Raw genomic sequence first — 25,263 nt, forward strand, 5'->3', positions numbered from 1 at the left:
GCCCTGTCCTGGTAGTGTACCCCACTTTTCCTTTAACTTTGAACCTACAAACTATGCTTCCAACGGTGACTTTAGGAACATTCAGTGCCTTTGCTATCTTTTTGTATCCTGTTTCTTGTTTGTGAAGGGTGATGATTTATTTTCTTAACTTTTTGGACCATTCTTTTGACTTAGCCATATTTCTAACATGCAGTCAAACGTGACACTCATCAAAGCCCTAGCCAGTTCAGATATTTCATGTGTTCTAGCTTAAGCACACCTGGTCCAACTAATGAAGCCCTTGATTAGTTGCATCAGATGTGCTTGAGATAACACCTGTTTTGCATATTTATGTTTTTTTGTGAGACTGCAGAATTCAGTAAAAGTTGCATTTTCAATTAAATTTGGGGAAAGCACTTGAAGCATTTGTTGTGTTGAGCTATTTCAATTGCTTTTGTTTGATTTGTTCATTGCAAACAGCGGAAAGTCAGTAAATTTTGACAATAAACATGATTTGCAATGGGGGTTGAATAAATTGGATTACAACTGTATATACACTCACCTGCCACTTTATTAGGTACACCTTGCTGGTACTGGGTTGGACCCCCTTTTGCCTTCAGAACTGCCTTAATTCTTCATGGCATAGATTCAACAAGGTGTTGGAAACATTCCTCAGGGATTTTAGTCCATATTGACATCATAGCATCAGGCAGTTGCTGCAGATTTGTTGGCTGCACATCCATGATGTGAATCTCCCGTTACACTACATCCCAAAGGTGCTGTATTGGATTGAGATCTGGTGACTGTGGAGGCCATTGGAGTACAGTGAACTCATTGTCATGTTCAAAAAAACAGTTTGAGATGATTTGAGCTTTGTGACATGGTGTATTATCCTGCTAGAAGTAGCCATCAAAAGATGGGTACACTGTAGTTATAAAGGGATGGACATGGTCAGCAACAATACTCAGGTAGGCCGTGGCATTTAAACAATGCTCAATTGGTACTAAGGGGCCCAAAGTGTGCCAAGAAAATATCCCCCACACCATTACACAACCACCACCAGCCTGAACTTGATACAAGGCAGAATGGATCCATGCTTTCATGTTGTTTACCACAAATTCTGACCCTACCATCTGAATGTCACTGAAATCGAGACTCATCAGACCAGGCAACGTTTTTCCAATCTTCTATTGTCCAGTTTTGGTGAGCCTGTATAAATTGTAGCCTCAGTTCCCTATTCTTCGCTGACAACAGTGGCACCTGGTGTGGTCTTCTGCTGCTGTAGACCATCTGCTTAAAGTTCGATGTGTTGTGCATTCAGAGATGGTATTCTGCATACCTTGGTTGTAACAAGTGGTTATTTGAGTTACTGTTGCCTTTCTATCATCTCAAACAAGTCTGCCCATTCTCCTCTGACCTCTGACATCAACAAGGCATTGTCGTCCACACAACTGCCGCTCACTGGATATATTTTTTTCTGACCATTCTCTGTAAACCCTAGAGATGGTTGTGCATGAAAATCCCAGTAGATCAGCAGTTTTTCAAATACTCAGACCAGCCCATCTGGCACCAACAAGCATGACACATTTAAAGTCACTTAAATCCCCTTTCTTCCCCATTCTGATGCTCGGTTTGAACTTCAGCAAGTCCTCTTCACCACGTCTAGATGCATTGAGTTTCTGCCATGTGATTGGCTGATTAGCAATTTGTGTTAGCAAGCAGGTGAACAGGTGCACCTAATAAAGTGGCCGGAGAGTGTGTGTGTGTGTGTGTGTATATATATATATATATATATATATATATACACACAGGTAGCCCTCAGTTTACGCAAGGGTTAGGTTCCATAAGGAATGGTTGTAAATTGAAACCCAGTTTATAATGTAAGTCAATGGGAAGTAAAGGAAGTTAGGTTCCAGGCCCCTCTCAAAATTGACATAAGTAACACCTAATACATTATTTTTAAAGCTTTTAAATGAAGACTTTAAATGCCAAACAGCATTATAAACCTAATTAAATAATCACACAACAGACTGTATCATCAAACTAAGTTTAGTGAACAAAAACATTTGCTAATAATCACACAACAGAGTGTATCATCAAACATTATAAAAAAAAAAATTTACTTGCATTTTTCTGCAAACAGTTCTCTGCATTGTTAGCATGTTAGATAATATTGGGTCTGCATCTATTCTATGCATTTCAATCTGGACTAATTAAGCAGTTAGGCACCCTCAACTCAAGCAGCTTGACAGGAAGATAATAGGGAAGTGGCTCCTAGATCTTGCTGCTTTGAAAGCTTCTCGATAGCTAATGTCTGTTCTGTGTACACAGATTAATTTCAGACTGCTAAGATTAAAAAACTTTGCTGCAACACATGTGGACAGCTCCACCTACTGGCTATTTTAATTAGTGCACTGTTTTTCAATGCTTTTCAATAGCAGTCACATGACTGAAAAAAAGGTTGTTATTCTGAAATGGCACAAATTGAACCGGCATAAACCGAGGGCCACCTGTATATATATATATATATATATATATATATATATATATATATATATATATATATATATATACTGTATATATACATCGAAGCCATGATAACCAACATTTTTACTAAGATTGTTATCTTGATATTGTATGTGTGAAACTTGTTGTATGTTGACTGAAATTGACCTCTTTTGTCCTTACTGAATAAACTTAAATAAAGGGGGGAAAAATCTTAATAAAACAATATGACATTAGGGAAAGAAAAAAAGAAGCATTGCAGTTTGTGTCTTTGGCAATGTGATGAAAGCCACAAATATAGACCTCTACAGGCTTCCTTCCTTGTTGAAAAACCCTCAAAGCCACTTGAGCAGATGAATTATGATGAGGATCATCACCATACCCATTGCATTAACATAAGAGTCAAAGGTATTAAGAATATTGTTATTCCTCTTAATCAGATCTGAGGTTCACCTGTTAGTAAGGCAACAGCGGTGCAAAACTTAACAAAGTCAGAAGCATGTGTCCCAGGTTTGAAAGAAAACAGGATTTGACCGGCTGTGTCTGTTGCCACCAAACCTTTCCAATAATGGCAAATTCAGCTCTGGAAAGGTCAGATGTACCAATCACTGCACTCTGGAGGCAGCAGGCAAACTAGACCCCTCAGCAGCAGATGAGGTCATAGTGGTTGAGGTGGTGGAGACTCCAACATTGGATTGTAACTGAAGTACTTCAACTATCTGTTGTAAATTTAATTGGGAGGCCTGTAGTTTTTGCATAGAGGGGGCCAGAGCTGTAAGTTGCTGCAAAATAATGCTAATATTTGTCATCACAACTAGATCCATTTTGGCTTGGTTATTATATAAGGTAATTAGGGATTTTACCTTGATTAGGATCTGTAACTAAGATAGTAGGCGATGTGTTGCAGGTGAATGTCAAGAAACTTCCAAGGTTATAACCAGGAAGACAGAACCAAACGTCAGCAGCCAATCTAGCCAGGCTAAAGTCCAATACCAAAATAACAGATAGCTAGATGTCAAAGCAGAAAGGTCAGGCAAAAAAATAGATAACATTTCTGTTCTAAAATTCAAGAATCTGTTTATCAGTCTGCAGTTCAAGGTACAGGAAGAGGTGAGCCAAGAAACAAAAACCAGGGCACATGTTGGTATCAGAACCAGGAAAGCAGATCAGGACTAAAACTCCAGGACTTCAATAAGAATAACCAAGAGACATATGCATTAGTTGCTTCCGGGTAACAACGGATGCCGAATATGTCGGCTACCACAGGCATTCAGCTCTATTTGGAGCCGGTGTTCTATTGAGAACTCCAACACATCAAAAACTCCAATCTAACGTCACTTCCGGTGATTCCATACATCTGATTGGTTCGTGTCTCAGTGAGTGACAGGATTCACAACCAATCAGATGGGCACTGTAATCTCTTATCTTCACTATCTATTTTTCCTCCGCCTGAGGGGTTTAAGGGGGGCGAAGCCTCCCTTGTAAAACTCATTCCCCAAGATTTACTTCGGGTGTATGCCAGAGGATCAGCGGTGCAAATTACAGATAATAATAATAATAAAAAGATGCCGGAGAATGTGTTCATTGACCCATTACAAAGGTGTCTATAATCTTGCTGTTTTTAAACCCTAGCTATGTCCTTCTCACTATTTTCTCTGTCCTTAATGGATTTTTGGTGAAACCATTGTGTCTAAAATATTTTTAGCTCATTGTTTGCCTCTTCCTGCTTATGATCTAGTGAATATAGCAGAGTTGCTGAGGAGCTTACAACAGAGTAAGTCTTTGATTACTATATACTCTTCAGTCAGTTGTATTACTGTATTTACTAGCAGTGGGTCTGAAGAGGGTTCGTGGGAGGCACATTGTAATTTACAAGCATTCTAGAACATTCTGTTTCTGCTGATCAGCTGGAATACACCTGAAGGGTGCCCTTTAAGGGAGATATATCATGGTGCCCCAGGGAGCACTGTACTCACTGATTTTTGCTTTTCCCACAGGAGCATTGAGTTGTCAGGCAGGTGTATTCCATATAGGGGCAGATGCACCTGTCATTGCCCAGCAAAGTTGTGTTCCTTTGGAATGCTAAGAACAGTACACAGTTCTGTTAGAAACATAAAAACAATATATTTTAACAGCAAAAATCCCATAACTTTGCCCATATTTTCATCTGATCTGTAGGTTTCATTAATGAATCAGCAAATCAGATCTGAAAACCAGACCCATATCCTCTGCTTTGCTTTGAGCCAAAATCAGACTTCCAACCATATCCTTGAATGCTGTATCCCATTTTGTAACACATATATGCACATGAGACCATAAACAAGATTTATGGTCCCTGCGATCAATTTTTCTCAATTAAAAGTAAATATATGACCTCAGACAATACAGGTGTTACCTAAACCTGTTTTATGACAGTTATAGGCATACATAGGACTTCAGACCATATCCATTCCTTTTGCAACTCCATTTTTATCAGCTATAAACCTACTTCAGACCTCAGACTAGACCAGTTTCATATGCAACCCCATTTTGCCAGTTATAACCCCACATAAGATCTTGTTCTGTAGTTTCCAAATTACAGTCACTCATGACCCACTAAAAGTTTTTAATGCTTATGATTACCTTGCATAAGAACTGGTTGGACCACAGTTACCAATCAGATAATAACATCAGCTAATCTGTAGAGGAAAATATATCATTAATAAGACCCGAAGATTGGAGTTGAGAAGCTCTCCTCTAGACTTTGCTCATGCACTCCCCGTTTGTTATTTAAGTATTAGACTTTATATTAGGTCCATACCATCTGCACCCTTTTTTCTGAATTACAAACACATATTATCCTTCAGATTAAATCCATGCTGAGTACACCACCTTTTTGACAATTACAAATATACTTTGGATCATAGATATGATCTATATCCTCTACATCATCTTTTGGTCATCCAGAAACCAAACCATACTCTTGTCTGCTCTGTCTTCTAAGTGCCGCAAGGTTCCTGTCTATACATAGTGAAGTGCTCAGGGACTGGGAAGTGCGTATCAAGTGGAGGAAAGCCCACATTTGGTAATGGAACATGCTCAGGTGGCAATGCAAGGGAGAGTATCTGGCTCCAGATGCAAGGTTTCTACTTGCCTAATTTTGGCCATAATGCTTGATTAGCAATGGTTGGTGGAAGAGCAAGCAAAAGAGCATGGATGTACATCAGGCAATGAACACCAGTTAGAGAGAGTATTTGGAAGGGGGCTGGAAAAAGCTCAAATATAAATTTAAAAAACTAAATAAATTAATAATAAATAAGGGAAAACAGTTTAGAGAATGAGTTGCACTAGCCGTAGTTTGCCCCTGACTCAAGACCCTTAAATGAGGGAGGCTAATAGCGGTTGACAAGTTGACATATCTCTAGGGCCACAGATATAACCCTTGAAATACTTTCTCCATATTAAGCATGAATCTATCCTGGAGTGCATTTAGAGTGCAGTTGACACTTCAAGAGGGAATGGTGTGTTTTATGCTTCCAAAAGTAGGAAATTATGTTTTGAAGGAGGTTAACTGAAAAAAATGCTTTTTCAAAGACTCTAAAAATAAAAAAACAAAAACAAAACCTTTGATAACCCTTACAAGAATTGTTTTTCACATTTGTATATAGCAGAAATGCATCTTTTAAAATTTGATCTACAAAACTGTTACATTTTTTGAACTGTAAATCAAAGCAAATGACCTCTCAATAAGTTAATCTTTTTAACCCTAAAATGGTTTGCTGGATACCACACACACCTCAAATAGCTCTTTATTTCAGTTTTCAGTTCATTATATTTCTGTATGTTTTACCTAAATACCTAGATACAAATGCTAGAAAGACATAAGGCAAATTGACCAACTTACTAATTATCCATGTCCTTGTTACCAAAACATACAGTAGTTACATAATAACATTGGAACATGAAACTGATATTACATGTATGTATGTATGGATAACCACACACACCAGCAGTGTAGATAGATAGACAGACGGATATATATACACACACACACACACACACACACACACACACATATATATATATATATATATATATATATATATATATATATATATATATATATATATATATATGTGTGTGTATATATCTATATCTATATATTATATAGATAGCTAGATAGATAACTATGCACACATATATGATCTGTGTATATATAATATATAAATATACATATATATATATATATCACACACACATATATATATATATATATATATATATATATATATATATATATATATATATATATATATATATATATATATATATATATATACATATATGTACACACACCTAAAACAGTCAGATATAGTACAGTGCAACATACACCTACAAAGCTATATACGTTACAGAAGCACCCTAGTTTGGTATTTGTTTATATGCAAGTTTTAGGAATTGTGGCTTTTTGTGTTATTAGTGGTTAGTGGGAATGGGAAGTATGTCCCCCGGCGGCCTCCGTCTCTCCAGCTACTTACAGATCAGCTGTATGTGAGTACTAAGCAGGAGCCGGCTGCAGGAGTAGGAGGAGGGAGAGGAAGCGCAGCCCGCCCAGCACAGCGATCCCAGGGAGGTGAGCTGTGTACATCAGTCGGCCCTTCTGCTGGCACCGAGTCTGGGGATCCGTACTCAGGTATCAGGGCTGCAGGGGGGTATCTTTAGCGACATATATACCTAGTTTATACGGGGGAGCTCCCAGTGTTTCTTTTGTCCTGAGAGTAAATCACTGCAGCCTTTGCTGCTAATCTGGATTCTACCTTAGGAAAAAAAAAAAAAAAATCTTACATAAATGTTGCAGTGCTCCAGTTCCCATCATGGGTTATTTCCCATTATCTCCAAACCACAATCATATGTTGTGTAAAAGCCCATTTACTATAAGATGCTAACTGAGGGTTTGTTATGGAATCTATTGGATGAGCCAAGATGCTTCCCTTTAAAAGACATAAACAGAGTAGTTCTGTTCTAAAGCTATTGATGTCTTATAGAGTCATATTGCTGGATGTTTTCTGGCCTCATCCATGCTATGCAGAAGAGGATAAGGTACATTTATATATTTTCTATGGGATTGTTGTAAATCTGTCTCTCTGTTGGTCCATGCCATGTTTTTTTAACATGATTTGATACAGTATCATTTTCTATTGTGTGCATATAATTTGCATATTTAAAATATAAGCATTTTTAATGTTACTGATTTAGTAACAAATTGTGAAAAGCACATTTTGTATTTTAAATGTCACACAATATTGGTTGTAACCATCCATAAAGGGCTAGCTGAATACTCCTCCTTTATAAGCCAATCACCCTTAGGCATGATGCTGATTTGTAACATTTCAGTATACTAGTGCTAATGGGGATACCTAATCATATGCAATGTGTGACAGACCATTTCTTTTATTGCAAATTAAAGTTCTATGTTATGTTTTTTTTCTGTTTTTTTTTTTGTGTGTGTTCTGACCATTAAATATATGGTAAATTTTATTATTAAAGGGACAGTAATGTCATAATAAGACATTCATGATTTAGACAGAGCATACAATTTTAAACAACTTAACAATCTACTTCTATTATTTAATTTGCTTCCTTCTCTAGTTATCCTTTGCTGAAAGTTTTTTTTTTGAAAGCTCAGTTTCCTCAAAGAACATAGGTTCTAGCTGCTCATTGGTGGATGCATATATATATATATATATATATATATATATATATATATATATATATATATATATATATACTGATTTTCCTTGGCTCACCCATGTATTCAGTTAGAAACCAGTAGTGCATTGCTGCTCCTTCAATAAATGATACCAAGAGAATGAAGCAAATTTGATAATAGAAGTAAACTGGAAAGTTGTTTAAAATTGTATGTTCTACCTAAATAATGAAAGAACAATTTTGGGTTTCATGTCCCTTTAAATAGTTTGTGGACCTTTTTAGTTTAGAACGTTAAGATATATTTTGTTGCTTAGATCATTTCTGGTGTTTCTGCGGACACATAAGACTACCTAAATTTTGGTAGCTTGCTCTGGTCTGGTAGCTGGAGCGAGCTACATTGGGTTTAATAGCGCGATCGGGCCGGCTGTGATTAGACAGCGTGCCCAGATGCGCTTAGAAGAAAACAGACCTGCTCAGTAGAGCCAGGAGCGGTGTTCTGTTTTTGTTGCAAAATATCTATCTAACCCTTTGCTTTAGAAACCTGGCGCTAAGCTAATGTTGTATAATTCTGCACTATGTGCAGAATTATATAACATTATTTGCTATTAGTACAGTAAGGTACAGTAGACTATGGCAACGTATTGACTTATTTGTGTTTTCCCTAGAATAAAGGGACACTGAAGCCAAATTTTTTCTTTCGTGATTCAGATAGAGCATGAAATGTTAAGCAACTTTCTAATTTACTCCTATTATCAAATTTTCTTTATTCCCTTGGTATCTTTATTTGAAATGTAAGTTTAGATGCCTGCCCATTTTTGGTGAACAACCTGGGTTGTCCTTGCTGATTGGTGGATAAATTCATCCACCAATAAAAAAGTGCTGTCCAGTTCTGAACCAAGAAAAAAGCTTAGATGCCTTCTTTTTCAAATAAAGATATCAAGAGAATGAAGAAAAAGTGTTTATAGGAGTAATTTAGAAAGTTGCTTAAAATTGCATGCTCTATCTGAATCACAAAAGAAAAAAATTGGGTTCAGTGTCCCTTTAAACGATCATGTCAATTCCACCTATTTCCACCTCCTTTATTTTTTTACTTCTGTTCATCCAACTAGGTTTATTTGTGTTGCACTGTAAAACATACAGGTCTAGATTACAAGTGGAGCACACATATATTAGTGCCTTTGAGTGCTAATACCACGCAAGTTAAATCAATTGACTCCCAATTTTGTGCTCATATTACACATTAAAAGTAACTCCCTTTCCCTGATAAACTTCTATGGGGAATGATAATGTGTCTTCTGGCCTTTGCTCACACAGTAACTCAAAGGTGCGTTAGGCCAACTGCGCTAAAGCCGAAGATGCTTTAAAGGGCCACTGTAAGTAAATATTTTCTATGCCTGTTACTAACTAACTACCCAAAATACGCTTTTTATCAATAGCATTTCATTAACATATCTCTACCGTATATCAGAAATCTTGTCTGCAAATTTAATTGTTTTCCAAACCCACTCCGTGGGTATCCTTTGCTCTGTACCAATCCGTTTACAATACCTAGGTTTCAAAATGGCGCTTTAAACACAAAGTTATTGGTTTAAGTATTTTGAACACTCAGTGCTGAAAATAGTGGGCAGGATAACGTGACATCATCGGCGAAAAAAAGATATAACTTTTAGAACGTTATGAAACTTCGTTTTGGAGAAAATATAGGTCAGTAGGTTTTAATTAATATTTATTAACTTTAATATGTTAGTTGTTTATCTTAAAAATTATAACAGAAAGTAATCCTTTAAGAAATACTGCTTAGAAGAACATTTTTAATTTTAAATATATATTCATATGTGTATGTGTGTGTTTCCATATAGAAACTACAGATAAGTGGATAGTTCAAAGTAGAGAACATCCAAAAGACCAGGTTTACAGCACTCAGACTGTATGCAAAATTAATCACAAGTACACAGTAGGTTAATTCAGAAAAAAATAATCACAGGTACACAGTAGGTTAATGCAAAAAAATAGTTTATCTTACATAAATGCATAAAAACAGTCTAAATAGCAAAAGACATGGAGACAGACAAAACATACTACACAACATTCATGGGCCCCTCACAGTTCAGTAGTGCACCATATGAATGTCCAGCACTAGAGATGTGAGGCTGGAAAACGTAGAGTTTCAATATCACAAGTAGGGCTGCAACTAACAATTATTTTCAAAATCGATTAATCGGCCGATTATTTTTTCGATTAATCGACTAATCGGATAAAAAGAGTCAATAATAGTTTTCTATGTTTTAAATAAAATCCATATATTGAGTGTTACAAATATAAACTTCAGACTAAAACTTTACATTAACTCAACTGTTTCTTCAATTTTTATGCAGTAGAGCACAGTTTTATAATTAAACAAAACAAAACCACAAACTGTTTGAAAAGAGGTAGAACTAGAAAGAGTTAGGCTATCACTGTTAATAACATTCTGTTATTCACTCTTTCAGAAACTTTGCATTGAAATGCAAACATCTCAACATGTCCACATGCTTCTGGCTAAGGCTGGTTCTCTTCAGCTATATTTCCTGCAGCAGAGAAAAGGCTGTTGAGGTGTATAAGTAGGGTTTTGCCAATTTCACCAAAGTGGGATATTTATCTTTGTTAGCTCTTCACCAATGCTAAGTGTTTTCTACCTTGGCAAGGGGCCTCTCAATAAAGTAACCCTTGACTTCATTCTAACATAAAAAATATCTTGAATATCTATATGCAATGGTAAATAACCAGCTATAAGTTTAGGGGAAAATATCTAGTCCGCTCTAAAAATAACAGATATATACTTATAAAGGTTGAATCTGGTACATATTATCACAATTTATTAAAAATATAAAAAAAAAACTAATAAAAACAAAATAAAAAAGCGTTAAGGACTGTATATCAATAACAGGGCAAAGCCTTACACATTTATTTATACAGTACATATAATCAGCAATAGCAAGCAATACGCTAATAATTGTGCAAACAGATAATAGTGCACATCAATTTAAATAACTCCCATCAATCTAGGGGCAAGGTGTAAACAACAAGCTTGGCACTATATCATGAAAAGCATAGTTCCAAATCACCAGATTTAATATAAATAATACAAATGATGACTATTATATCTGGGTTGCACATAAGCCAGGGGTAGTTGTAAACGTATACTGTCCTGAAAAAGTGAAAAGTAGACGTCTGTAGATGTCCTTTAGGCTAAGGACATAACCATAAAACACAATACCATATGCAGGAGTTCATTGTAGTGAAGCAGCTGGTGTTGTGCACAGACCAACTAATTGCAAACCAACTAATCGATTAATCAATTATGAGATTCGTTGACAACTATTTTCATAATCGATTATTATCGATTATGACGATTAGTTGTTGCGGCTCTAATCACAAGCAGGGAAATGCCAAGTAATTGTTACTCCGTTACCGGAACCAAGACCACACAGCGTTCTTAAATGCAACACATGTAGACCACAAAGGGTTTAAGGCGGTAAGATCAATATGGGCATACAGCCAAAGTTTACCAAAGCAGGACCGCTTTTAGCATTTAGCCAACTCCACTGGTCAAAGGTATACAACCTGCCCCTTAGGCGTCTTGTCTCGGTCCCAAGAATGAGTTATTTTCCTTATGTTGAAAAGGTCTTGAAAGAATCCGGTACGGAGAGTGTGGGCGGATCCCACAGTGTACTAGCTGCACACCTACACGTCCTCTTGCACTTTTCGCTTCTTTCAAATGGCAGCCGGGAGCTTCTTCCAGGTGAGGATGACAGGTTGATCCTTTTATTGGCCAAGAGTTCCATATGACTATACTTGTCGTAACTCTAGCTGATTTTAAAGTGCTACAAAGTTTCACTTGCGTGAATATGCCGGATAGCTAATTTCGATTGTATATTTGCACAATATAACTGTTTTTTTTGACAGTTCATTTTCAACACAGCTAGGTTTCCGAATATCGCAGCAACTTCCATACCAAAACGAACACAAACACAGACTTATAACATCAAAGATTTATCCAAATAACGCCAAAACGTTATTTGTCTAAATTAACAGTAATATTGTTTCCATGAATCTTATATACTGTCTCCAAATTTAATGTATAAATACTTTATTTGGGTAATTTAACATATACTTTTATGAAACAAATCGCTTTGTAAGTCGAGCCATAAATTACAGAAGGCTACAATAATGTGGAACAGGATACAAATAGGCTTGTTAAGTTTTAGTAAAAAAGGAGGCGAACTACATTTTTTCATTCAAGCCAATAGGTGAAAGGGTCTTCAAATTATAGATCCATCTTGTCTCTTTTTGAAGCAATATGGTATCAACATTTCCCCCTAGTCTACTAGTTTTTACATGCTCGATACCAATAAATTCCAAGCTGTCCAGTTTGGATTCATTTTATTGAGCAAAATGCCTAGCTATCGGACTATCTATATTGAGATATTTAATATCGTCACAATGCTCAGTGATGCGAGATCTAAACTCTCTAAAAGTTTTTCTCACGTAAAAACATGGGCAAGGACAAAAGGTAGATGACTCCTTTTTTAGAACAGTTTGTAAAGGACTTCATTTTGTAATTTTTCCCTGTTGTTGTACAGAAGATTTTTGTCCTCTTGACAAATTCGCAGCAAACGCAATGTTTACAGGGAGAGCAACCAACAATTATTTGTGCATGTGATGTTAGCTATTCACCAGAGGATCTTTTAGGTTGTTTGCTCTCCGTGCAGTCATCTGCCCCAACATGTTGATACAAAGTGTCGTCCTTGGATAGTAAATACCAATTTTTCTTTAAAATGTTCCTCAACTTTGTCCAGTGAGAATTGTATTTGGTAATAAATCTAATTTTTTTATCAGCACTATCACGTTCTTTATGATCATACAGAAGACTCTATTTTGTGATTTTGCTTTGTATAGTGCTCTTTGTAGTGTTATTTTAGAATAGCCACAATCCTGGAAACTTTTAGACATCTCTCTTGCCTGTTTGTCAAAAGACTGCTCATCAGAGCATATCCTACGTAATTGTAAGAATTGGCCATAGGGTATTCCCCTTTTAGGGTTCTCAGGATGGTAACTGGTTCCAAACAGGAGGCTGTTTGCTGTCTTTTTCCTAAATACTTCTGTATATATGCAATCATTTTTTTTTTTTTTGCTGATCAGATGGTCAAGAAAGCTAATAGGACACCACTTGTTGTTTAGTTCACAAAGATGCTCAAATTCAAGATAAAATAATTTTGCTCATGCATGCCAAAGTTCCTTAAAGGGACATAAAACACAAAGTTTGTCATGTTCATGATTCACATAGAACATACATTATTTTTTTTAATTTTTTTTTTTTTTTTTTAGCAACTTTCCAATTTACTCTATCACATTTTTCTTTGTTTTCTCTTTTTCTCTTGTTCTCTCTTTCTTTCTCATTTTTTTCCTCTCCTAAGTTACTCTTATTATCAAATTTTCTTCATATCTTTTTTTGAAAAAGCAGGAATGTAAGCTTGGAACTGGCCCATTTTAGGTTTAGCACCCTGGATAGTGCTACATTTTAGCCACCAATCAGCAAGCACTACCCAGGTGCTGAACTAAAAATGGGCAGACTCGTAAGCTTTACGTTCCTGCTTTTCAAATAAAAATAGCTAGACAAATTGATAATATGAGTAAATTAGAAAGTAGCTTAAAAATGCCAGCTCTATCTGAATCAAAGAAAAAAAATTGGGTTTAGTATCCCTTTTAAAGTGTAACAGATATCTGAATTTGCACAGATATTTTTGTTTTCTATTATACCCAGTGATGAAAATAATCAAATGCTGCTGCCCACGGCCATATTCGATATATAACATTTATTTACTTGTCCATGTTAAAGTTAGGAAAAAGTCCTGTTCTCACAATTTTGCAATTCTTAGTTTTGTTGGAAGACTTTTTTAAATGGAAATTGTACTGTAAAATATTCTTCCCTTTTAATGTGTACCCAATGATCCATTTTACCTGCTGGATTGTATTACATTGTTTGTTAAACTTTGCTGTTTCAAATGACAAAATAAAGAAAGCCTGTTGAAACAGCCACCTATACAGAAAATATTAATACTGCAGTATTCACCGTGAGAGACTGTTCTCATGTTTGGAACGCAATGGTCTCTTACCAGCTACTTGCTTGAGTACATTGTCTTTTTAGTGTATTCACATAGACTTGTTCTATCAGCCACATAGCATTAAAGGGACACTGTACCCAAAAATTTAATTTCGTGATTCAGATTGAGCATGAAATTTTAAGCAAATTTCGAATTTACTCCTATTATCAAATTTTCTTCATTCTCTTGGTATCTTTATTTGAAATGCAAGAATGTAAGTTTAGATGCCGGCCCATTTTTGGTGAACAACCTGGGTTGTCCTTGCTGATTGGTGGATAAATTCATCCACCAATAAAAAAGTGCTGTCCAGAGTACTGAAACCAAAAAAAAGCTTTGATGCCTTCTTTTTCAAATAATGATAGCAAGAGAACAAAGAAAAATTGATAATAGGAGTAAATTAGAAAGTTGCTTAAAATTGCATGCTCTTTCTGAATTACAAATGAACAAATTTGGGTTCAATGTCCCTTTAAAGGTATTGTAAATTGCAACTTTAGGCTTATTCTAAAATTTGAGAATGACGTTTTCTGTATTAGCTTTTGTGTGTGTGTGTGTGTATATATATATATATATATAGGAGACCTTTTGTATATAGAGAAAAAAGCTCTTCCTGCAGGCCCTGCCTCTGTGCTCTTGAGGACGGTGGGTTGAGGTTTCAAAGAGCAAATACATAAATAAACCTAAAGGGGCAATTTCCCATACATTTTAATACTCTGTAGCTGGTATAAGTAGTCACTGTAAACACATTCACCTAGATTTAGAGTTTTGCGGCCAAAAGGGTGCGTTAGTTACGCGTCTTTTTTTTTTCTAGCGCTGCTTCTAAACAACGCTAGTATTAAGAGTTCTCTGAAGGGCTGCGTTAGGCTCCAAAAAGGGAGCGTACAGGTATATTTACCGCCGCTTCAACTCTCAATACCAGCGTTGCTTACGGTAGCGGCTAGCTGGAAAAATGTGCACGATTCCCCCATAGGAAACAATGGGGCAGTTTGGGCAGAAAAAAAAACTAACACTTGCAAAAAAGCAGCGTTAAGCTCCTAACGCAGCCCCATTGTTTCCTATGGGGAAACACTCTCTCTAAGTCAGCCAATCAGATTTTTCCTACCTTAATTCCGATTGGCTGATAGAATCCTATCAGCCAATCGGAATTCGAGGGACGCCATCTTGGATGACGTCACTTAAAGGAACCTTCATTCGTCGGAAGGAAGAGGATGTTCCGCGCCGGAGGTCTTGAAGATGGAGCCGCTCCTCGTCGGATGGATGAAGATAGAAGATGCTGCTTGGATGAAGATGTTTGCCGGTCCGGATGTCCTCTTCTGCCCAGATAGGATGAAGACTTCTGCCGCTCCTGATGTCCTCTTTTGGTCCATCGGTGCCCAGCTGGGTGAACACGGCTCAAGGTAGGGAGATCTTCAGGGGGGTAGTGTTAGGTTTATTTAAGGGGGGTTTGGGTTAGAGTAGGGGTATGTGGGTGGTGGGTTGTAATGTTGGGGGGTGGTATTGTGTTTTTTTTTACAGGCAAAAGAGCTGATTACTTTGGGGCAAAAGAGCTAATTACTTTGGGGCATGCCCCGCGAAAAAACCCTTTTAAGGGCTGATAATAGAGCTGTTAACTTTTTAATTTAGAATAGGGTAGGGACCTTTATTATTTTGGGGGGCTTTTTTATTTTATTAGGGGGCTTAGAGTAGGTGTAATTAGTTTAAAATTCTTGTAATCCTTTTTTATTTTTTGTAATTTAGTTTAGTGTATTTAATTGTAGATAATTGTAGGTAATTTATTGATAGTGTAATGTTAGGTTTAATTGTAACTTAGGTTAGGATTTATTTTACAGATAATTTTGTAATTATTTTAACTAGGTAGCTATTAAATAGTTAATAACTATTTAATAGCTATTGTAACTAGTTAAAATAAATACAAAGTTGCCTGTAAAATAAATATAAATCCTAAAATAGCTACAATATAATTATTAGTTATATTGTAGCTATATTAGGGTTTATTTTACAGGTAAGTATTTAGTTTTAAATAGGAATACTTTAGTTAATATTTAATTTATTTCGTTAGATTAAAATTATATTTAATTTAGGGGGGTGTTAGGGTTAGGGTTAGACTTAGCTTTAGGGGTTAATACATTTATTATAGTAGCGGCGAGGTCCGGTCGGCAGATTAGGGGTTAATACTTGAAGTTAGCTGGCGGCAATGTTAGGGAGGGCAGATTAGGGGTTAATACTATTTTTATAGGGTTTGCGAGGCGGGAGTGCGGCGGTTTAGGGGTTAATAAGTTTATTAGAAAAGCGGCGAGGTCCGGTAGGCAGATTAGGGGATAATAAGTGTAGGTAAGGTAGCGGCGACATTGGGGGGGGCAGATTAGGGGTTAATAAGTATTATGTAGGTGTCAGCGATGTTAGGGGCAGCAGATTAGGGGTACATAGGGATAATGTAGGTGGCGGCGGTGTGCGGTGTGCGGTCGGCAGATTAGGGGTTAAAAAAAATTAATATAGTGGCGGCGATGTGGGGGGACCTCGGTTTAGGGGTACATAGGTAGTTTATGGGTGTTAGTGTACTTTAGAGCACAGTAGTTAAGAGCTTTATAAACCGGCGTTAGCCCAGAAAGCTCTTAACTACTGACTTTTTTCTGCGGCTGGAGTCTTGTCGGTAGAGGGTCTACTGCTCACTTCAGCCAAGACTCTCAATACCGGCGTTGGGAAGATCCCATTGAAAAGATAGGATACGCAATTGACGTAAGGGGATCTGCGGTATGGAAAAGTCGCGGCTTGAAAGTGAGCGTTAGACCTTTACCTACACGACTCTAAATACCAGCGGGCGGCCAAAAGCAGCGTTAGGACCCCTTAACGCTGCTTTTGACGGCTACCGCAGAACTCTAAATCTAGGCGATTGAAAGTAAAACACTTACAGTACTTTCTCCAATATAAGCCAACTAAACTGGTTTTCAACAATGCATGATTAGTGAGTCTATGGCAGTACCCATCTCAATATTGTCATAAGCTCTGAAGTGATGTAACTTCCAAAATCCAGTGAAAGTCTATCACAGTAATTGTTACTGTAGCTTTGTCTACAAATCTTCATAGCTATACTAAAAAAGTATACTTTTTACATTTTAAACACTAACAAAAAAAATACCTGATTTTAATTACAAAATGATAAACATATGAACAGTATTTTACATTGACTGCTCAACTTAAAGGGACATGAAACCCATATTTTTTTTATTTTATGATTTAGAAAGAGTATACAATTTTCTAATTTACTTTTATTATCTAATATGCTTCATTCTCTTGATATCATTTGTTTAACAGCATATCTAGATATTAGCTGCTGCACATAGATGCCTCATGTGATTGGCTAACCCATGTACATTGCTATTTCTTCAACAAAGGATATCTGAAGAATGAAGGAAATTAGATAACAGAAGTAAATTGGAAAGTTGTTTAAAATGGTATTCTCTATCTGAATCATGAAAGAAAATGTCTATTTTAACTATGACTGCACAATTATGCATCCATACAAAAACCTACTCTTGAAACAAATACCTTCACTCATTTTATTGCATTTTAAAGGGACACTGAACCCAATTTTTTTCTTTCTTTCTTTCTTTCTTTCATGATTTAGATAGAGCCGGCAATTTTAAGCAACTTTCTAATTTACTCCTATTATCAATTTTTCTTCGTTCTCTTGCTATCTTTTATTTGAAAATCATGAATGTAAATCTTAGCAGCCAGCCCATTTTAGGTTCAGCACCATGGATAGCGCTTGCTTATTGGAGGCTGACATTTACCCACCAATAAGCAAACATAACCCAGGTTCTCAACCAAAAATGGCCCAGCACCTATGCATCACATCCCTGCTTTTTAAATAAAGATAGCAAGAGAACAAAGAAAAAAATTATAATAGGAGTAAATTAGAAAGTCGCTTAAAATTGCATGCTCTATCTGAATCATTAAAAAAAAAATGCGTTTAGTGTCCCTTAAAGCTGACCCATTAGTGAAAATATTATAATTATTTTTCTTTATGAAAAAGAATAATTTCCATATTTAGTAAGAAAAACAAACTACAAAATGGACTTCTGTTTAGATGTTGTGATAATAAAGATTCAGTAAATTTGTTAAAATATAATAATATAATATTGTGCTTAAAGGAACATGAAACCCAAAATTTTTATTTCATGAGTCAGATAGAGAATCCAATTTTAAAAAAAAGTTTCTAATTGACTTCTGTTTATTGAATTTGCTTCATTCTTTTGTTATTCTTTGTTGAAGAGATACCTAGGTAGGTAGCATACACATGTCTAGTGTACTACATGACAGGAAATAGTGCTGCCATCTAGTGCTCTTGCTACTGTATAACATTGTTGCAAAACTGCTGCCGACACATGCACGCTCCTTAACTTACCTTCCTGCTTTTGAATAAAGGATAACCAGAAAACAAAGAAAATTGGATAATAGAAGTAATTTGGAAAGTTGTTAAAATGCTCTATCTGAATTGTGAAAGAAAAATGTTTGGTTTTATGTCCCTTTAAAGGGACACTAAAGTCAAAATGAGTTTCATGATTAAGATAAAGCATGCGATTTGAAACAACTTTCCAATATACTTCCCTTATCAAAATGTGCACACATTCTGAGTTTCCAGCTACTACTGAGCATGTGCAAAAGCACATTGTGTATTCTTATATGCATGTTGTGATTGGTTGATGGCTATCACATGGTACTGGGGGAGGGAAAATTGGATTAACTTTGATATTTGCCAGGAAATATTCTACTGCTTGTTTTAAATTCAAAGTAAGTGCTATTGCATTGTGTTTTTATTGTACTACTGTATTTAGTACATTTAGTAGTCATTGTACTACTGTATTTAGTACATTTAGTAGTCATTTAATTCCCACTGAAGGCCATGATTCCTTTTTTTTTTTCTCTACAATGTCTGCTAGTTATAGATAAGGGGGCATCTGAAAATATGTTGTGACTGACATTTTTTTTTATGGTGTAATCTTTTTTTTTATAATCATTCAGACAGCTTTCCAAATTACTACTGTTATCTAATTTGCTTAGTTCTCTTGTTATCCTTAGTTAAAAATATGTTGGTAGGCTCGGGAGCAGTAGTGTATTACTGGTAGCTGCACTTAAAGACCTCTTGTCATTGGTTCACCAGATGTGTTCAGCTAGCTCCCAGCAGTGCAATTTCTGCTCTTTCAACAAAGCAGACCAAGAGAAGGAAGTAAATTTGATAATATAAGTAAATTCGAAAGTTGTTAAAATCACATGCTCTATCAAAATAATAAAAGAAAAGCTGTGGGTTTAATGTCCATTTAAATGCATGTCAATAGATCTCGCCCATTTATTTGTGAATATCGGCCAATAAAGGGATATATTTGGATGAATAACCTTATATATCCTGCTCAGCTTTGTATAGACTAACAATTTAGTGAGGTCAGCAACTATTTTTTTTTTTTGCGTGATTGTTTCCTTAGTTTAACATATATTTGCGTAGTTTAGCTGTTTAAACCTCACCCATAATAATGGATTATCTCTGCTTTTTAAGTTCTATTTTGGTCCCCCGTTCTTTGTCAAACATGACACGCCAACTAGTCATCAACAGGTCATAGATTACACCACCTTTTAATGCACAAAACCAAAAATACTTTTGCTATGTAAGTTTGTGTGTTTCATTCTTTCTCATAATCATTGTTTTGTTTCTTTGACATAGTTATTTTAAAGGGCCATGATACCCAAATGTTGAATCACGTGAAAGTGAGGCAGAATAGCTGCAAAAATCTGACTAGAAAATGTCACCTGAACATCTCTATGTGAAAAAGGAGGATATTTTACCTTAAAATTTCCTCAGTAGCCACATCCCATTGTAAAGGGACTTTAAGCAGCCAATCAGAGTGCTAGTCCCAGGACTTGCAAGGCAGTGTGTGTATCTGTCATGTGCAGGCACAGTCATGATTTTTTACTACTCAACTTTTCCTGAGACCACATTAAAGCAAAGTATGACATCTGCAATGTTGAAGCTGATTGGCTTCCTCCCCCCCAACATACAACTGACAGTAGCTAAAGGATAAGTCTTCACAGAGCACTTACTATTGTGAGCTGAAGAAATTCTGAAATAAAATATCTTCCTTTTTTACATAGAGATGTTCAGTTGATATTTTCTTGTCAGCATTTTACATTCTACATCGCTTTCAAGGGATCTAGCTTATGAGTATTATGTCCCTTTTAATATTTTTTCCACCCAATAACTGCATTATAGATTCATTAGCAAGCAATACAGTTCAGTGTAGAAAATCATTTTTGTTTGACTTGCATGCCTTAAAGGGACGGTAACGTCAATATTTAAAAAATCATGATTCAGATAGAGTATGCCATTTTAAACAACCTACTGTGTTGCTTTTTTATAGTGTTAATTAAAGGGATTTGAAACCCCAAAATTTTCTTTTGTGATTCAGACAGAGCATACAATTTTTTTTTTTTTTTTCAATTTACTTTATATTCTCAAATTTGCTTATTTATCATTGCATTCTTTGTTGAAGAGATACCTAGGTACATGGCAGTAAAAAATGCTCTCGCAAAACTGCTGCCATATAGTTTTTCAGACAAGTTCACGCTCCTGAGCTTGTATCACTGATTTTCAACAAAAGATACTAAGAAAATTTTATAATAGAAGTAAATGAAGAATTATTTTACAGAGCATGCTCTTTCTAAAACTTTTGTGTTTAATGTCCCTTTAAGTGTTGGCTCTCACAAAAAGCTTCAACTTGTTTATGAAAACCCCCCACAAATTATGTATTGATTAGTTTATATTATGATGTTATTAGATACACACACATTTTATATCTCATAGGAATGGTCTAAAGTTTCTGGATCCTGAATTTGTGGGCTGGCTCCTAAATTTTGTATAAATTTGTTGAGCCCTGTTTTACACTACTCTTAATCAGTATTATCTATGCCAGCATTTAAAGGGACATAATACTCATATGCTAAATCACTTGAAACTGATGCAGTATAGCTGTAAAAAGCTGACAGGAAAATATCACCTGAGCATCTCTATGTGAAAAAAGGAAGATATTTTACCTCACAATTAAGTTCTGTGTAAAAAATTATACTCAGCTGTTGCCCAGCTGCAGGTAAAAAAAAATAAATGAAGAAATAAACAGCAACCCATCAGCAGTGCTGAGGACATGAACTTTTTTACTGTGATCTCATGAGATTTCACTTAACTCTCATGAGATTTCGTAGCAAACTTCCTTACACTGAATAGGGGAATAAGATGAGAGTGCACGTAAGCTCGCTCCTTCCGCTGTCCCGGGACAGACATACTGATTTGCTACTTAGAAGTCCTTTACAATGGGATTTGGCTACTGAGAAACTTTTGAGGTAAAATATCTTTCTTTTTTACATAGAGATGTTCAGGTGATATTTTTTAGTCAGCTTTTTACAGCTATACGGCATCACTTTCAAGTGTTTAAACATTTGGGTATTATGGCCCTTTAATATAGCGTACAAGAAAATTAAACGCAATTAGATAGACTTCAAATATTGTTGTATTTAGTTTATGAGAAGCGTTTATGGTATCAGGAGGTCAAATATTTAGTGTTTTTTCTTTATATAGGTATCACTGAATGTTGGCACAGGGGTTGCCTATACAAGGGGCAGGGCATACAGGGGAGAGGAATAAGGGCGCTTGGCTGAGGGCACCCACAAATTGATCTTGCCCATGGCCCTGCAAATGCTAAGTTTGGCCCTGATATTATCAAATATATTTCTGTTTGTGTTGTTAGTACAGTATATTTGGTTATAACTATAGATGTATCGCATCCAGTCTACAGATGTATCGCAGCCAGTCTACAGATGTATCGCAGCCAGTCTACAGATGTATCGCAGCCAGTCTACAGATGTATCGCAGCCAGTCTACAGATGTATCGCAGCCAGTCTACAGATGTATCGCAGCCAGTCTATAGATGTATCGCAGCCAGTCTATAGATGTATCGCAGCCAGTCTATAGATGTATCGCAGCCAGTCTATAGATGTATCGCAGCCAGTCTATAGATGTATCGCAGCCAGTCTATAGATGTATCGCAGCCAGTCTATAGATGTATCGCAGCCAGTCTATAGATGTATCGCAGCCAGTCTACAGATGTATCGCAGCCAGTCTACAGATGTATCGCAGCCAGTCTACAGATGTATCGCAGCCAGTCTACAGATGTATCAGCATGTCCGAAAAGTTAGCTGACCGCTATTTAGTCACAGGTGGTTCAGTTGAGGAATATTAGTGTTGGCGTTTGTGAAAGCTCTTATATGTTACTATATTATTGGGACTATTGATAACAAAGTTTCTTGGAGTTGTGGAGCTGAACATAACTTATGTTCTATAATGAACATAATGTCTGGCGAAAAAAAAAATGTTCATGATTCAGATAGGGCATGTAATTTTAAACAACTTTCCAATTTACTTTTATCACCAATGTTGCTTTGTTCGCTTGGTATTCTTAGTTGAAAGCTAAACCTATGAGGTTTATATGCTAATTTAGACCTTGAAGGCCGCCTCTAATCTGATCTGATACATCTATAGATCTAATCTGATACATCTATAGATTTGGGAGTACCCCAACAGGTCTTACTTATAATGTGAGTCACTATGCTAACTGTTCATCCACTTTTGTGGTATACTTATTGGAGTGTAATCTCTGTAAGGCACAATACGTAGGTCAGACTACATGCACGCTGAGAACTAGGGTAGGTGAGCATAAGCGTGATGTGAAGAATTATGTAAAAACATTGAGTGTAGCTAACCATTTTAATGGATTTCACTTTACTAATATTGCAAACTTTGGTGTGAAGGTAATTGATCTTGTAATTGTGCCACCTAGAGGTGGAAATAAGAGCAAGATTCTTACAAAAAAAGAGTTGTATTGGATTTTTATACTGAACACCAGAGAACCCCACGGTTTAAATAAAGAGTGGGATATAAGCCTTTTTGTAGATTAGATCCTCCATTTTAGGGTATATCTCTGTATTTAACATGATGCATCTGTTTATTATGTTTTACTGTGGGAGTGTCTAAGTATCCTTGACACATTAATATACCAATATAGTTGTTTAAAGTACAGTGGGACCATATTTGCTTGTGGAGGTATTCTACTTGTTAGACAAATTTTAAAGTGGATACTTGTTGAGTCTTTGGTATATGCTAAATTTTTATTGTTTTAATTTTAAGATACCACAGGATTTTTTATTGTTGTGGTGGTTTCACGCTACACACACATGCTTATATATTTCTGAATAGCAGACAAAAAATGGTATATTATTGAGTGTTTGTTGGAATTTTATCCATTTTCTTTTGTTTGTGTCGCGTGAAATTAAATACAATAATACTTAAATTTGTTAGCCATTCACTTGTTATCCTCTAACCATGTATCGTATTGTGACTACAGGTTTTTGCTTCTTCTCTATTTGTTCATCTAAAGTAATGAATTGTATCACTTAGCGGGTTTTTTTATTTTTATATTTATATTTCATTTTATTATTATTATTTTTTTATTTAAGTCAGTAGTTTGTCCCTATGTGTCCCCTTATTGTCACTTAATCTTTGTATTGACAATGGTTAGGTTAATATCTTTCCTATAACATATTTTCCCCTTGTTTTAAATTAATTGTTAATATCAATATGTGCCCCTTATTTCTACCGGTTTATGTGCTTGTCACTGTGATTGGAGAGTAGAGGTATATATTCTGATGGTACACACTCACCTGTTAACCTATGACTAAGTGCCGCACGGACCCATTTTTTTTCTTTCATGATTCAGATAGATCATGCAATTTTAAGCAACTTTCTAATTTACTCCTATTTTCAATTTTCTTTGTTCTCTTGCTATCTTTATTTGAAAAAGAAGGCATCTAAACTTTTTTTGGTTCAGACCTCTGGACAGCACTTTTTTTATTGGTGGATGAATTTATCCACCAATCAGCAAGGACAACCCAGGTTGTTCACCAAAAATGGTCCGGCATCTAAATTTACATTCTTGCATTTCAAATATAGATACCAAGAGAATAAAGAAAATTTGATAATAGGAGTAAATTAGAAAGCTGCTTAAAGTTTAATGCTCTATCTGAGATTTCTCGCCAATCAGAATGGGCGGAAACCAATTTATCATGGATTTCTTTATTCAGTCCCGAAACCAATGTGGCAGTGAGCATTTTTCCCATACCTTGGCCTTCAAGGTTACTTCCTGCCTTGGGGCATATGGATCTTGCCATGAGGTGGTATGGGGCACAAATGATGGGGCAGTGGCCTTAACTTGGTGTTCAACATATAAAGGGGGGTAAAAAGGAAGAGGAGATTGCAATCCTCCAGTGGGGGACACTGTGTTTAGGCTAGCAGGAGTCTTTGGTCTGGCCCCTAGGTCTATTAAGGCCTCTGCATTGCCCATGGTATGCTCCACTAGAGAGACTGCAAGCTGCTCTATTTGTTCTGCCTCTTCCCTATCTGATTCTGACTGACTTCTCCCCTACCAGCTGGTCTGTTCTCCCTGTCTTGATCTCTATAGTAAAAATACATTGGGCCCTTCGCTATCTCTGATAGGATTCTACAGTCCATCTACTCCAAGCTGCCTTCTCATTAGGCTCTATGAATTTTTTCTTAAAATTTCTATAGAGATTCTCCCAGTTGGATAATTCAAAGGTTCCCCCTTTGAAAATCCCAAAATCCATTCCCTTAGTCAACTTGCACCATTTAGGCAGATGCCGGCTGACCCACATGCCATATTTTTTATTCACATCCTCCTGCGGGGTAGGAGGATCCTTTGGACGCCCTTTGCTTAAAGGGACACTGTACCCAATTTTTTTCTTTTGTAATTCAGAAAGAGCATGCAATTTTAAGCAACTTTCTAATTTACTCCTATTATCAATTTTTCTTCGTTCTCTTGCTATCATTATTTGAAAA

At 36.2% G+C, this 25,263-nt stretch overlaps 1 protein-coding gene across 1 annotated transcript in view; it reads left to right on the forward strand.

The window, feature by feature from the left end:
* The first annotated feature begins 7,044 nt into the window (after positions 1–7,044).
* The window catches only part of LOC128638460 (trichohyalin), a 395,299-nt gene continuing 377,080 nt past the window's right edge, over positions 7,045–25,263 (forward strand). The window contains exon 1 of the mRNA XM_053690418.1: positions 7,045–7,156. The gene's annotated coding sequence lies outside the window, so the exon portion shown is untranslated. The remainder of the gene's footprint in view (positions 7,157–25,263) is intronic.

The sequence above is a fragment of the Bombina bombina genome, chromosome 8 (genome assembly GCF_027579735.1).
Source record: "Bombina bombina isolate aBomBom1 chromosome 8, aBomBom1.pri, whole genome shotgun sequence".
In the NCBI taxonomy this organism is placed as follows: domain Eukaryota; kingdom Metazoa; phylum Chordata; class Amphibia; order Anura; family Bombinatoridae; genus Bombina; species Bombina bombina.